We start from the raw sequence: 11,134 nt of genomic DNA on the forward strand, positions 1-11,134 counted from the left end.
CTTGTGTGTGTGTGTGTGTGTGTGTGTGTGTGTGTGTGTGTGTGTGTGTGTGTGTATGAGAGAAATCGAAATCGAAATCGAAATCGAAACGTTTCAATAAGCACACAATAGCCTGTTTTCATTCTACCTTAAAGAGAGAGAGAGAGAGAGAGAGAGAGAGAGAGAGAGAATACGTTAGGAAATACAAGAAAACAGTATGAGGAAAACAAATCAATGCATACAGCTTGGTAAAAAACAAAAACAACAACAACAACAAAACAAACAAACAAACAAACAACAAAAACAAACAAGAACAAAACAAATTGCAGATAGACAGATAGATAGATAGATAGATAGACAGATAGATAGATAGATAGATAGATAGATAGATAGATAGATAGATAGATAGATAGATAGAGACAGAGACAGAGACAGAGAGACTGAGCATGAGATAATTTATTCATTCAAGGCCACAGCCCCATATGAACAAGGGGCGATAGCAAAATTTGTAAATGTCATCATAACTGCCAGTGTTTATACCATTGATTTCACAGCTTAATAAAGAAATAAACTAATACTTTATTCATTATAGGTCATAGCCCCTCATGAAGGGGTGTACATAAACATACAAGCACATCACAGCCATACCAAAATGTTATACATACATATCAACGGTCACATCAAACGAAATCGATGTTTAAATCATATCAGCAAGACAATACAAAATCTCTTAATTTAACTGCTTGTACAAGAAAATAGAACAAAATCCGAACATCACTCCCTCTTATGGACGATACCAACAAACCAAATTTAAAGGCACATAGATTTTGGTAATATTTTAAAGGAATGAACTTTTGTCTGATATTACGAAGAGCTCAACAACACAAAACAAAATGCAATTTATCTTCCTTGGATTCTTTACACAATGGACAAATCAAATTATTTTCAGTGTAGTCTCTGTATCTCTGATGATGTACAGTTAAATCAGATATACCGAATCAAAATCTAGTGGTTATATATTTCAAAGTGTTTGTCCATAGTACTTTCAAGGCCTGACTAAGCGCGTTGGGTTACGCTGCTGGTCAGGCATCTGCTTGGCAGATGTGGTGTAGCGTATATGGATTTGTCCGAACGCAGTGACGCCTCCTTGAAATACTGAAACTGAAACTGTCCACATTATACAAAAGATAAGGTTATACTTCATGAGTGTTACAAAAGGTTCTGTACATGTTAAATCTATCACTGGTCTGAAGATATTCGTGCCATTTTTGCCATCTGCAGTCAATCAAACGTTGACGAAAAACATTTATAAATACATTTACACTACCAACACCCTGGTTTATCCATACATCACCAAAACCATATTTAAACAATTACGCACATCAGAAACCCAATTATTCTTTCCTCTTGTATCTAACTCAAGTAACATCTTATTGGCTCTACGATGTAACCGAGACTCATCCATCTATAACAATTTAAACAAATAATGAATACAGATTTTTAAATATATTGGATATCTAGAGAGAGAGAGAGAGGGAGAGACAGAGACAAAGACAGAGACAGAGAGAGAGAGGACAGACTGACAAACCAACAGATACTGACACCGATGCTGAGCCTCCACCGTCATCAGCGATGACAGACAGAGGGCAAGAAAGACGACGAAGATGAAAGTTTTCATGGTGATTTCCGCCGCACTCACTGCACGCTGTAAAACACACAGCGACAAAGACTTCACGTGGTGTGTGTGTGTGTGTGTGTGTGTGTGTGTGTGTGTGCGCGCGTGCGTGCGTGCGTGCGTGTTTGAACACTCGCGCGCGCCAGCAATGTTAACAAAATTAAATTGGGCAGGTTTTCAAGGACTGATAGTGATCTGATTGATTTTTTTTTTTCTCAAGGCCTGACTAAGCGCGTTGGGTTACGCTGCTGGTCAGGCATCTGCTTGGCAGATGTGGTGTAGCGTATATGGATTTGTCCGAACGCAGTGACGCCTCCTTGAGCTACTGAAACTGAAACTGATTGAGATTATATGGCCTGGCTTATTCATCTGGAAGCAATGGTAACTGTTGATGTGTGACAATGATTCTTACGAAGGACTGGTTCCATTTACTATCGTTTAAAGACCGACATTAAATTTTGTATTTTATCTTACAGAGATTCATACAGAACAAGTAAGCTTAAGATTTTAAAGTATTTTCTTGTGTGCATTACCCACTGTCCTCTCTTAACCTAGTGGTACATAGCTGTCCAACTTACCCCCTCGACAACAGAAGTATAGTAATTCGGGGCAAGAGGCCCCCCTTAAGCAAGAAATCATATTTTTCTTCTCATGGAAGCCACAACACTTTGTAACCAAATGTAAACGATAGATGCCCAACCAAGCTACAACATATTCCAAACAATTGAAGATTGAAACAAACTATTATACGTACGAGGTGTTTGATTTAAAAAAAAATTTTTTTTGGCCTTCTTGCCCCATACGTGGAGCAAAACGCCTTCACGCTATGGGCAAAGCGCCTAGTGTGGGCATTGTGCCCCCCTATTTGGGACGTTTTGCCCCATGATCTAATTACAGACTTAATACTCAAAGGGAAACAAATTGCGTTGCATTTAGATTGTAATTAGCCAACTTCAGTAAAGGCAATGTTTATTGGTTTATTCATTACTCTCTCTCTCTCTCTCCACTTATCTCCCTCCCCTCTCTCTCCCTCTCTCTATCTCCCCCCCCCCCCAAACCCCCATCTCTCTCCTTCTCTCCCCCCTTTCGTTCTCTCTCTTTCTCTCTCATTCACTGTCACACAGCCTTCATTCTTTCAGATTATCACTCTACCTCCAGTAATCACATAAGCACGCTCTTTCTTATAGTCGAGAAAACTCTATTATAATCACGTCAAAAGCAAATTCTGCAATGAAAATGATAAACAAAACTGGTTGCAAACCTCCAACTCCCTCTCTGTCTCTGTCTCGCTCCCTGTGTGTGTGTGTGTGTGTGTGTGTGTGTGTGTGTGTGTGTGTGTGTGTGTGTGTGTGTGTGTGTGTGTGTGTGTGTGTGCGTTTGAACATCAATCAGTGTAACCAGAATCGCAGGGCAGACAAGCTGGACTAATCTAGGGATGCGTTCTTCATGCTCCCATTGGAGGCATATTAGGTGCTGCACCCATATCTGACGTGGACTGGTGTGATTGTACGGCTTACAACATATTAAACAGGACTAATCCTCTTCGTCGTCGTTCACCTCTTTTGATGGTTCTTCCAGATTTCGTCCTGGTCTCAATTGTGCTGCTCTGCTGTTAAGCTGACTTTTTTTCTGAAAGAAGTCTTCTTTGCTGAATGAGTTACAGAGTCAGAGACATCCACATGGGATAATTCACAAGACAGTTTCAGGTCAAGACTGGTCAAGAGGCAAAACTTCCTCTTCACGTTTTTCTTCCTACTTGTCATTGACTGGATTCTGAAAACATTCACAGAACAGAGAAGAAATGATCCGAGTCCAGTGGACACTATGGAAGCAGATGGATTACTTGGACTTTGCAGATGATCTTTTCCCGCTGTCCCATAACCAGCAGCAGATGCAGTATAAGACCACAGTACTAGCGGACACCTCATCACAAGCAGACCTCAACATCCACAGTGACAAGATGAAGATCATGAGAACAAATGCAACTAGTGCTGAGCCAGTCACACTGGAAGGTAAGGCACTTAATGAAGCAGGGCGGCACAGATGCCTATGTCAAAGCAAGGATTGTCCATGCCAGAGCAGTCTTAATACAGCTCATGAACATCTTGAGTTCCAGAGTGCCATAAAAAATAAACCAAAATTACGTTTTTTTCAATTCCAACGTGAAGTAAATGCTGCTGTGTGGTACTGGTTGACTGAGGATGAAAAAGTCTACACTCAAGAAAGTGCTGATAATCATCACCAGTGTCTGAGAAGAATCCTCCAGATCCACTGGCCACATAAGAACAGCAACATCGACCTGTGGAAGAAAACACAATTGTCAGCTGAAAGGCACTGGAAGAAGAATCTGAAGATGGATCAGGCAAACCCAACGAAAATCATCGTCATGCATTACCAGACAGGCCCTAACATGGAACCGCCCAAGGAAGAAAAAAAGAGGCTGACCGAGAAACACTTGATGAAGACACCGCCAGGCAGACACCATGACGATGGGCCTTACATGGACCCAGACCGGGGGAAAGGAAATTGTGGAGGTCTGTTGATGATGGCCTATACTCCAGAAGAGATGAAAGGCCCCAGTAAGCCACCTTTGCCTGTTTCTCGAGAATGTTTGCTTTGTTCGATGAACATGTTATGAAGGCCGCTGATTCTGCTTTTTTGTATACCCACTGGTCTTTTAAATGTCAGTTTTCGGAGTGGAGATGTGTCATGAATAAAGGCCTTGGTGTGTTGACTGGAAAACGATGAAAACCCAGATGCTTTGTGTTACCATGCGGTGTATTTGCACGTATTATTACAGATTCCCTTAAAATTTCAAATCCGGTCGCTGTGCTCAAACTCATTGGATGGAATTATTAAATTTGGAGTTTGTATTACGGAATGCTTAAAGATTGTTAATGCATAACTGCAAGGTTACCTTCAGCAATTACCTCCAGCAATTAAAAAAAACAACAACAGTATAGCGCGTACTTGAATATCAAATCACATTGAATACTCATGGTTGCTATGGTCTACCCCTTTGTTCACATGGGTCTTATGGCCTGTAAAAACTGAATATTTCTTTTTGTATTTTGTATGCATGAATGCACAAGTACAGCAATGCTGCTTAACATTTGTCAAGCAAAACACTTGAAGAAGTCAGACAGAAACACAAAGAAAGAGTTCGCTATCCAAATCACAGGGGGCAAAACGCCCAGTGAAGGGGCAAAAGGCCCACTGGTTGGCGTCTTGCCCCATCGCCTTGTAGGCGTTTTGCCCCAGTTTGAAAACACTAAAATGAAAGAATTTCCAGGAAAAAGCAAAGGAGACGAATCGGTTTCAATGCTTCGATTTAACAGCTGACATATTCCTTTCACAGAAAAATATTATCGAATTTTGTTTTGAATGAAGAACAGATAGTGGCATCGAATTTACATTAACATGGATTTTACAGAAATCAGGGTGAAAACAATCAAATGCACGTGGAAAACATAGCTGACTTCTGAGTGGCCTCCATGTTGGTGTGTATTTTCCCGGCTGTCATGCGGAAACGTTAAAAGTGTCATTGGCTCGCTGTGCACCATGATCTCCGATATTTTGGGAGTGGGCTTCTTGCCCCGAATTACCCTACTTTAAATTCCTTTGCCCTTCTTGAATTTGTTTTGCTCTAAACATTACAGCCATCCCATCTGGTTTTGTCTGCGTTTTATTCTGTGCGGAAGAATGTTTTCCACCGGTATGTTGCAAATCATCAGTCATTGATAAATACTCGTACCCATTGGAAATCGTAGTATATTGGAAAACCACTTTCTGTCACAATGATTTTACCCAATTGCTTATTCACTTTTTATTTTGACTGTATGCAAACTAATGCGTTCGTGATTACATTCAATAAAACAGCCTACATTTTTTTGTCTTGCTATTCCAGGTTTTGTTTTTCTATCAGCTGAGCTTCACGACGTATATCAGAACTATCTGAAAACCGAGAAACCACCCAAAAACAAAGAAGACAAAACAAAACGAAAGCAAAATTCGTCTTCTCTTGCTTTGTACATTCTAACTAATCTATTATTCCAATATTTAAAGATCGATAACCTTCAGTACAAATGCGCAGACCTGCTAGTACCTGAACCCCCTCAGGTAGGTATAAATACGCAAGCTGAAGGTCAAATACGCTTGTTAAAGATCCCTTAATCCTTGTCAGCGTTCCATGGATTATGGAAGCAAGAACATACCCAGTAAGTACACCCCCGAAAACGGCTGGGTATTGTTGCCAACGTAGACACGATAATTCAGAAAAAAAGCCCATTTATACATACGATTACGAGTGAACGTGGGAGTTGCAGCCCACGAAATCAGAAGAAGATTCACGAAACGCTTACGGGTCCAGAGTATGGGTTGCAAGATTCACTGGCAACAAAACTGTGAAAAAATTGTGGTTCGACTTTGAATGAGGACGCTGCCTTTTAAACATCCAAGCCGTCGAGTTGGCAGAAGATGAATGCGTCAGGTTGTGCAAGATCTGCAAGTCCCATTTTTGGGCTGGGGTCAGTGTCATGGGGTTGTGACACTGACAGAGGTTGGGAGTAATTGATGGTGATTGCCTCCCGACTGCACCTCTCTGTGTGTGTGTGTGTGTGTGTGTGTGTGTGTGTGTGTGTGTGTGTGTGTGTGTGTGTGTGTGTGAGAGAGAGAGAGAGAGAGAGAAGAAAAAAAATGGGGGAGGGGGAAAGAATTCTTTTCGGTTTACGTGTGTAGATAAAGTGAGTCTGATTCGGCTGTAGTGTATGTATGTATGTGTATATATATAATTATAATTATATTTATATATATATATATATACATATATGTTGTGTGTGTGTGTGTGCGTGCGTGTGTGTGTGCGTGCGTGTGTGTGTGTGTGTGTGTGTGTGTGTGGTAAACTTGAACAAAACCATTTTCTCTGGAAAAAAAAAAGTCTAGATTAAACACAGAAACAAAAACAAAGTCTTTCCACACATACCCATTCACAGATGTATTAGTCTAAACGATTAAGACGTAGTTGATTGTGAACATTTGTACTTCCTTTAGCTTCCGGATCCACAGAAATATTTTCTTGGGGGTGTTTTGCCGTTCGTTAGCGCACTAGCGTTTGAGCCGTCGGATAAAAAGTATCGCGCCACCAGGGGTGGAGCAGTGACGAAACATTTGTTTACACGCGCGAATGGACACGGCTACATCACCGGGTGACCAAGAAGGATGGGCGACAGGCCAGAACCCCCCCCCCCCCCTCCCCACTTCCCCCTCCTCCTTCAACCCCCACCTCTCCCCTTCTCAACCCTCGCCCCCCTTGCCTCTACCACTCACTTCTCACACCCTCTGACCAGGACTCAGCCTCCTTTTCTTCGTTCTCGCTGACTCCCGTCAACCAAGACTTGTTCTGGGGAAGAAGAATTGCATGCCCCTGCTTGTGTCAAGGCTAAGTCATGGGTGGAAAAAAGAAGAAGAAGCGGAGGAGGAGGAGGAGAAGAAGAAGAAAGAAGAAGTGTATGTAGGCTGTGGTGGTTATCTGCTGGTTTAACCACCAGAAAAATGGGAGTCCCTGGCAGTTAGCAGAAGAAAAAGTAGTCGTGGTGGTGGTGGTGGTGGTAGTATAAGTAGTAGTAAGCAGTAGTAGTAGTCGTAGTAATAGTGGTGGTGGTGGTAGTAGTAGTAGTAGTAATAGTAGTAGTAGTAGTAGTAAGGAGACAAAGTAAGCTGTGGAGCTCAGTAATAGTCCCTTCATTGTTTCGTCACAATAAAATAGATTTTATTGATGTTTTATTGAATCTGTGTTAACTGTCTCTTTTATATGCTGGTATGGTGGTCTAGCTGTGAAGAATAAGAATATACTGAACAAGACTGTGAATGTGTGCAGTGAGGTCGTGTGAGTGAGACAGGACAACAAACTGTTCAATGTCAGAGTACGACAGAAAGCCAAAATAATGCATTTCAAGTGCCAGCAGCCATACGCTGGCAAATTATTACCAAATCTTACCTTCAGGCAAACGGTTATGTGTCCCAAAATTTAAAAGAAACAGAACCAAATGCAGCTTTATACCAACCTCAATTCAGCTATTAAACAGCAATAATTGATAATCAGACCTGTGATAAAAAAAATGTATGCTAGAGTGTGTGATTGTGGAATGTGATATCTTAAATCAAAGTATTGTTGAATTGCATTGTTATTATAATCTTTTTATGTCTTATGTCTACTTTTAGTATGCTATTTCATGCCTATTTTATTCATATCCTTTAACTGATTTTGTGCTGCACATGCATGGCTGTGATGATGTATATATGATTTACTCTAAGTTACCTTTTAAAGGTTTCTGTTGTGTTGTTGTTATCTACTGTGATTATTTATTGTACGCAGGAGTTGCCATCTAAACATTTTATGTCTTTAGTGTATACATGTTGAATGACTGTGACTTCCGTGTATTGTTTATGTGTTTTACACCACAAATGAATTTCTCTTGTTGAGATTATAAAGTATTCTGTAATCTGTAATCTCTATAGTTTGGTAGTTGAATTTGAATCAGGGTTTTGCGTTAAAGCTATCATGCAATGTGACGAGAGGGATAACATACATGAAATAAAACCAGCTGGAATGTGTGGCTGTATTAAAAAAAAAAAAAAAATGTCATAGTGCTTTCATCCATCTGCCAGTAAGTTCTCATGCTACCTTAACGTCAAAATTCAGGATGTCCACCTCAGCTAATGTGTAGAATGTCACATGAATGTATTGGTGCACAACTTGTTTGAACAAGTGTGTACAGGCATGCATAGTACATGGGCATGCATGTGTGTGTGTGCGTGCGTGCGTGCGTGCGCGCGCGGGCGCATGTGTGCATGTGTGTGTGTGACACTCCTTAGGACTGACTTTTCAACTGTATCCTCTCCTTCATCAACACACACACACACACACACACACACACACACCACACACACACACACACACACACACACACACACACACACACACACACACACACATTTTTTTTTCTTCGTGAAATATCACAAGCATCCAAATAACAATAAAACAAATCTGCGAACATGGATGCATGATGACAGGAGGTCAGCGGGAAAGTGGACACAGGTCCTGCACCGCTGTGACACCGGGGACCCAGCGATACATTCATTTTGACACTCGTAATTAATTCCACTGCCGTGGACAGACTACTAGTACTAGGGGAAGTTCATTTTAGTCATACTTTGTGGAACGGGAATAATTCACTGTAGATTTATGCGTGATAGTCAGTCGTGTCCGACTATGCATGACTGTTAGGACAGCAGAGGAGGCAACTGCTGTCCCGACTATCTGGGCTAGAAGTTGATGATAGTGGAGAGTGTCTTGCCCAAGTTACACCCCCTCCCCCCCTCTCTCCTCAGGTCGGCCAAGAGGGTTTTAGGACAGTCGGCGTTGGAACGGTTCCAAATTTATACCAGAGGTTGTGTGTGTGTGTGTGTGTGTGTGTGTGTGTGTGTGTGTGTGTGTGTGTTCAACCATGCTTAATAATGATGATAGTAATAATAATGATAATATTCTTATCATTATTACTATTAATGATTTATTCTTAAACAGCGCTATAATGCAAACATAAACAAGTTTTGAGCGCTTTACAAATGCAAAACATGAAATAATTGAATAGACACAGCTAGTATAGTAAATTAGAGATACAAAAAATTCGTAAAAGTAATAAAAACTCATTCACTGGTTCTATAGTATGATGCTTCGTTATCATGTGATTGTAACTGTAAGAAGTCAGGTTACATGATGGCCTGGCTTCGCAAACGAAGATTTAAGAACTGAAGGTGTTTTCAGTGCATGACTGCTGAGTGATGGCTGCTGACTGTCGAGGCCAACACGGGGCATAGGCCTAGTGTGACTGACGCCCCACAATGACCCCACCCTGAAATAAACTCCATGCGGTGTTTTTTTTCTCTGGGATAGACCTGAAAATACTCTCAGCATGTAGATAACCTAGGACGACTTCAACGTTTGTCCTGACGTGACTCCTCTTCCTTAGGTAAAAGAGTAAAATCAGTCAGAAAGCATCACTCAATATATCGTTGGAGAAAAAAACAACAACAACAAACAAATCAATTAAAAAAAACAAAAAAAAAACACACACAAAAAAAAAACCCACAAAAACATGGTGGATTGGGGCAGCCCCCAAACACACTCCAGTCTTCGTCCCGAAAACACTCCATGGGTTGGTATATTTTTCGAATCCAGCAGTCATTCTGGGGCACTGCCAGGTTAAAATTAACTCCACACAAGCGCGGGTGGAGTAGCTTAACGACTGACAACACCCCCTGCCCCCACCCCCTGCCCCCAACCCCCCATCCCCCCCAAATATTACAAGTCCTGAAATAACTCCAAGAGGAAATTTTCAGGTCCAAATCCTGATGATCGAGTCAAAACTGTGCTTGGTGTTATCTTCAGGCGCAAGACCGGACACTAACAACTGCAAGAAGGGATCACAAGCGTGTTGTGGGTTGGTGCTGCAGTGTCATGGTTCTTACCCTGTCCCCCTTCTGCCCCGAGGCCAGCCCTGCGTGTGTTCTTGAAGAACTGAAACAGCTCGGTGAATGAGGAATATTTATTTTATTTTATCATTATTTTTTTTTTAAACTTCTGAATTATCAAGGACTGACCACACAACCTTCTTCAATAAGTACACACACAAACGTATTATATATATATATATACTTTGTCAGTTGACACCAAATTAGGCATAAAAATAGGAAAAAATCAGTTCTTTCCAGTCATTTTGTTTAAAACAATATTGCACCTCTGGGATGGGCACAAAAAGAAAGAAAGAAAAAAAAAGAAGCCTAATTATATGCAAACTGCATTTACTGTAATATTTATTTTTTGGTATTCTCTAAACTTGGCACTTTGATCTGATATTCGACCCAACAACAAGAGCAGTCATCATTATCATTTTTTGTTCAAACAGGAACTTCTTTTGCTAAGCATAGAAGTTTTATTTATTTGCAAACGTTTTGGTGCAGATAGTAAAAAAAGGGAAATCACTCTGTAATTAATGCTAGGGGACTTAATTTGCTTTAAACTGATCTTTCTCATCTTAAACATTACATTTTGAAATTATGCTCAATACATAAAAAACTTGGATTTTTTTTTAAGTGTATCACAAGTGAGTCTTGAAGGCCTTGCCTCTCTTGTTTTTCATTGTGCGTATGCATATGTGTCTACATACGTGAGTTAAAAAAAAAGAACAAAAACAAAACAAAAGAAAGCCAAACAAACAAACAAAACAACAACAACAAGAACAAGAACAAGAACAACAACAACAACACACACACACACACACACACACACACACACACACACATCAAAACAAAACAAAAAACAAACAGAACTACTACATGTTGCTCACCAGCCAGTTGCCACGAACGATGACTTAAGGCTGGGCGAACGTGGAAAAAAAAAAGGCGGTGACTGAGATGAAGAAA

The 11,134-nt window shown here is 40.7% G+C and overlaps 1 long non-coding RNA gene across 1 annotated transcript in view; it reads right to left on the reverse strand.

Moving 5' to 3' along the window:
- Positions 1-6,060, reverse strand: part of LOC143294270 (uncharacterized) — a 7,329-nt gene extending 1,269 nt beyond the window's left edge. The window contains exons 1-2 of the long non-coding RNA XR_013056881.1: positions 5,953-6,060; positions 1,582-1,684 (exon numbers count right to left, since the gene is read on the reverse strand). This is a non-coding gene — a long non-coding RNA (uncharacterized LOC143294270). The remainder of the gene's footprint in view (positions 1-1,581; positions 1,685-5,952) is intronic.
- Between the last annotated feature and the right edge of the window lie 5,074 nt (positions 6,061-11,134).

Source organism: Babylonia areolata, chromosome 19 (genome assembly GCF_041734735.1).
Source record: "Babylonia areolata isolate BAREFJ2019XMU chromosome 19, ASM4173473v1, whole genome shotgun sequence".
Taxonomy (NCBI): Eukaryota; Metazoa; Mollusca; class Gastropoda; order Neogastropoda; family Buccinidae; genus Babylonia; species Babylonia areolata.